General features: G+C 38.8%; 1 long non-coding RNA gene across 1 annotated transcript; it reads left to right on the forward strand.

Moving 5' to 3' along the window:
• Positions 1 to 1,293: 1,293 nt before the first annotated feature.
• Positions 1,294 to 4,364, forward strand: LOC139939788 (uncharacterized). The gene is made up of 3 exons (XR_011786353.1): positions 1,294 to 2,988; positions 3,692 to 3,804; positions 4,230 to 4,364. It is a non-coding gene; the product is annotated as an uncharacterized lncRNA (long non-coding RNA).
• Positions 4,365 to 4,809: the final 445 nt, after the last annotated feature.

Below are 4,809 nucleotides of genomic sequence, written 5' to 3' on the forward strand. Positions count from 1 at the left end.
GACTTAAAAAATAGGTTTTCACTTTCCTGTAGCTCTAGTCACCTCCTCCAAGGTTGTTTATTGAAGTCATTCATCCGTAACTTTCTTGGATTTCATAACATTATTGTAATTGGCTTGTCCTCTTCAATTCATTGCATCCGATTTTGTTGCCGATGAAGTTTTATGTTATTAGTTAGTCTGTAAAGGATGTGGGTGCCTTTTGTAACACGAAACATCTTGTCCACAGGTTTACATCGTATGAAGGTAACAAGTAGAAAGCGTACCTTAAAATATTACTTGATGAGGTTCTGTAGTCTTTGAGAAATGAGTAAAACAATGTCATGAAATAACGTTTTATGCTAAAATAATAATCGTCTCCTGAGAAGAAAATTATTTTTGTGACATATTAATGACTGAAGTTAACAATTTATAACTGAAGTTAATTCTTTTTAAAATGTGTTTTAAGAGACTAATAATGTGTACACATTTTGATCATTCCTGTTGCAGGTCACTGGAGAACACTTAGAGATTGATGTTACCGGAGAGTGGCTCAGGTAAGTTGCCTTGTTCCTTTGTTGCAGTACATGTATCAACTAACTAAAGAAGTCTGGATTTTCTGAGGAATGTTAAAAAAACTCTCTCTGACCCCTCTCTGCGCTGCAAAAAAAATTCAGGCTCTGAAGGAAAGAGTCACTTGCATCCCTGCATACATGTTCTTTGTACTTGGACTTAATCTTGGACTTTTTGAAGGTTTTTGTATCATTAATCCCCCTCTTCAAGAAGGGCCTCTTGTCATGGTTGACCAAACAAGGTTATTTCTGAGGCCTTAGGTGCACTGACAAGATCTCCCTCTTGTATTAGTTGAACTTGTTTGATGGCGCACTAGTTAAGATCGAACAAGCGAAACAGGTCAACTCTTGCAGATAGCAGCTTTGATGGTATCGAGCTTCTATTGCTACCATTAGAACAATCTTTGTCATGGATGTTTTAGTTGCAAACGTTCGTCTTGTTTGATTTTTGCTGCCTTCACTAGTTGCCCACATTGTACGAGTCGCTCAATCTTTCTCTAACTTTTTCAGCTTTCGTAATCCAAATAATAAAAAAATATGGCCATTACCACCGGCTGGATGCATGGTCTATCTCCGAGAATCAAGTCCATCTTCTCTTGAAACAGCACTTCTATTCGGCCAGCACCACTCCTCATATTCGTGGCCCTGGCCTTCTTGTACGTGTAGCTTCCCTTCATGTTTTTGATTTTGTTGCGTACTTCTTTCACATTCCTGACATAGCCAACTCCCCCCCCCCCCCCCCCGATTTTTTTTTTTAATTGTCCCAAACACTGCTGTTTTACGACTGTTACGGACAGTGCCTTCAAACTTGCTCAGAATCTCCTCACTTGACCAAATATCAAGCAAATTGACCGAGAAAACATTTACCATCCATATGAATAAAAGCAAGAAAAAGTTTTGACTTGCAAGTATTTACTAAAATTATCTATGTTTAGTGAAAAGTACGCTACAGCGTTTGGAAACGTTCCGCATGGGATTAATGCTTTGTGTCCCAAAGAGATATACTACTGAAATACTGAAGAGACTATAATGCACAGTGTTTCAATACAGAAACAATTGATTAACATAGCTAACAATTTGTTTATCTTTATGCTGAGGATATGTTAAAAAAAATCATAATAATTTTTGAAACAAGTTAATGCATTTCAATAGCATTCTCTATAGACCTCTATCATGGTGCAGCCAATATCGATATCATTGTAACTAACCCGAGGCTGGAGGAACAAAGAAGTCTGGTTCATATTTGCAAAATGATTATTAGCAATCTTTATCAATGGGGCTTAGCGCATGCTCGGACATTTTGAAGAAATTGTAAAAGCAATTTACTTTTGAGTAAAGGCATCCATATCAAACTTATAATGCAAACATACTGTAATCAATGTCGTAATACGTTAGAGCTTGAAGTACAGTTTCAATGCTGTTTAGCATGGGGTTCTTATTTAGTGTACTAAAACGACTACCGAAGCACACTAGACAAGTTCAGGTAGATTCAGTATTTGATGATTTTATTGACGACTCACTCTCATAACACAGTGACAACTTGTACCAAATTTAAAATACATACACTATTTCAATTCACAATTCACGATGATCAAATCATGTTACTGATTATACTGCTGATCATTCTTGAAAAGAATATACAGCTAGGCTGAAACGAATCGGGCTGAAACAAGCCATGTGCCAATATATCATTTTCTAATATGTTTTGAGTTTTTGTTTTAACCCTAGTTAGATTCCTACTCATACCTATCAGTATCAATTATTATTAATACAAAATTTTTAAAGATGGACTATAACGGTACTCCTACATTAAAATCACTATCAGAACTTGTTTATGTTGTGTTCAGCTATCAATTCATTGTTGTGATCATGTTTTTCTCCAAATAATTTTGCTACAATTTCACCGAAAAAATTTGACCTCGATTCTTCGATTTTGAAATTTCCCGCCCTGTACTGGTTCCCGGCTATTAAACCAACACTGAAATCCAAGCGGAATTGTAAACCAGCGGACGTCATGAACGCGGTCAAAAAATGGTGATGTCATACCCATGAAGCAACGAGAGTAAACAAAGATTACGCCATGTTACTCCGTGTGTTGTGTATGCGTTTTCATCCACACTATAGGCGTTCGTGTGTGCTACGAAGCTTTTTGTTTCTAATGTATCAGCTATAAATACTGCCGACTATTAATTGGTTGTTTGTGGATGCACTAGAAGTTTCAAAGTTTGTGTAAGAAGCCTGGATCGATTCCGAAATTTCAACCTCTAAGCATCGAGAGAATTCAGGGGGATCTTCTACCACCAGGCCCCAGCCAGTGCTGCTTGTGCATGCTATCGCTACGACGTCGGCGGGGTCCCTCTGCCGTGGCCCTGGTCGCAAGTGGCCGTGGAACAGCAAAAGAATCAAGTGGCATTACAGAAAAGAGAGGGAGAAAAGCCCGGTAAGTACTTGTTAATAATTTTTAAAAATCTACTACTGAGAAACTATCTCCATTATTAATTCAGGCCCAATACATGTACATGTAATTGTAATAAGAAAAATAGTAAACAATCTCTACCCTTTTCATGCAAGGAACAATCATCTTGTTGTCAAATGACACGATGTGCATGCTCTGAATCTGACCCGACTACCATAAAATAGCTACATAGTGTATTGACTCTGTTGAGTGATGAATCCATGTAGCCACCGAAGTGCTTTAGGCATGTTTATGCCCTGGTTTACACTTTCTGGCATGTTCATGCTCAACCATGTGTGAACACTATATTAATCCATTTAAAAAGTTGATTGTTACAGTTAACAGTTTATTGGCCTTGCTGACATGTATTTATATTGGTCTATACTGGATTGCTGGACAATGTTTTTGCCAAAGCTGCCTAAGAATTGTTCGCTTGTTTTTTTTTAAGGCACAGCTCAAAAATATATTCAAACTCCCATCCATATAATTGCCCATCCATGGTCATTCAGAATTTTTCTCTCCTAATTCAGGAATTACCAATTCCAGAGAAGTTTAGTCTGAAGTTTGCCTATAGCTGTGTTTATTGGCTTGGCACGTTTAATTATGGAGTGTTTACTATATTTGCATTTGTAAAATAAGGCCAGTTCTTTTTCAGCACTAGTTTTTTTTTTTTTTTTTTTTTGTACAGAAATAACTCGCAGCTCTACACTACAATGAGAATGCAGGACGAAGACAATGCAGTACGGAGACATGCTAGCCAGAACTAGAAATGGAGACCTAAGATTCTCAATAGCACTTTAGGTAAGTAGTAGGCCTATGCATGCAAATTTTCAGAGGATCAGATGATTTCTTCATTTTTAGTTTTTCAGCTGCCCCTTTGAAAACTGTTCACGGTGGAGGGGGGGGGGGGGAGGGGATGGGGTGTTGAATCGCAAGAACCACCCCCCACCCCGATCTGTACCTGAACAGTTTTGTACTAGGTGTAGATCTGGGGGAGGGGGTGGTTGGAGGTCATGTTTTCTATCAGACATAAAGAAAACCTGCCCCCTTGGTTTTGTTGCATGTGGACTCCTTTTGTACTGGTTTTGCGTTACGCCAACTCAAAGAGAGATTGTCAGTACATGGTGTTACGTCAAACCTTCCGAGATTGTATTTCTGCCTTGTAAATTTTCAAGAAATCCCACATAACGATTATTTGGTTTTGTTTTTTATTTTTCATTAAACAGATACGCATAGAATGCATGCACAATGCACTTGTTCATTGTCAGCAGGGTGACAAGACATGAAAACAACTCCATCCACAGCTGATGTATAACCCCCGTGTCATTGACATCAACCTTCACCAGCCGGAAAAGAATGCAACAGCTTTTTTTGGGGGGTGGGGGGTGGGGGTTCAAAGGTAGTGGGTTCAACTTTGTTTGAAGAAAGAATGACCTGTGTCCAGTTTCATGGATCTGTTCATTACCAAATTCTGCGCTTATGATCACCGTTCTCTGCTTACGTCCAAACGCTAAATTTCTGAGCTTACTTTGTAAGCGTAGAATGCCTGGTATAAACCAACTATGCACCCATGACCGGCAAAAGCCAAAATTCGCTGGTAACCTGTGAAACGCGCTTGATGTAAGCACAGAATTCCCTGCTTCCGCAAGTGCCGATTCTTTGTTTACAGTATGCAGATCCATGAAACTGGGCCCTAGCTAGCCTGTACACATTGATTTTTTGGTGCTATTTTTTGGTAGGGGGGGGGGTCCATGGTAGTAGAATCAACTTTGTTTAAAGAATGACCTGTGCCCAATTTCATGGATC

The sequence above is a fragment of the Asterias amurensis genome, chromosome 7 (genome assembly GCF_032118995.1).
Source record: "Asterias amurensis chromosome 7, ASM3211899v1".
Classification (NCBI taxonomy): domain Eukaryota; kingdom Metazoa; phylum Echinodermata; class Asteroidea; order Forcipulatida; family Asteriidae; genus Asterias; species Asterias amurensis.